The sequence below is a fragment of the Rhagoletis pomonella genome, unplaced genomic scaffold (genome assembly GCF_013731165.1).
Source record: "Rhagoletis pomonella isolate Grant_MI unplaced genomic scaffold, Rhpom_1.0 Rhpom_scaffold_00006, whole genome shotgun sequence".
NCBI classification, from domain to species: Eukaryota; Metazoa; Arthropoda; class Insecta; order Diptera; family Tephritidae; genus Rhagoletis; species Rhagoletis pomonella.
Window position 1 is genome coordinate 23,112,172 of NW_023458560.1, and position 297 is coordinate 23,112,468.

Consider the following 297-nt stretch of genomic DNA (forward strand, 5'->3'; position numbering starts at 1 on the left):
ATATATTATAATTATATTTTGACAGTATCCGTTGTTTCTGATTGGCGCAAAAAAATCTTGCCTAGTGACGAATTCGCCCCTTGATATGGTCGTTACTTAAAGCTATTTATATTCGAAATTGCATGAAAATTGGAAAACAGGAATCTATAAGCTTATCCAGGCAAAAAGGTACCTACATACCGAATTTTAGGCAAATCGGACCATAAATACGATTACTTCGAACAGATCGGTCCCTGGTCCACTTCTCGGACAAAGTGGATCATATATGCTAATATATGCTAAAAAGCTACCTACGTA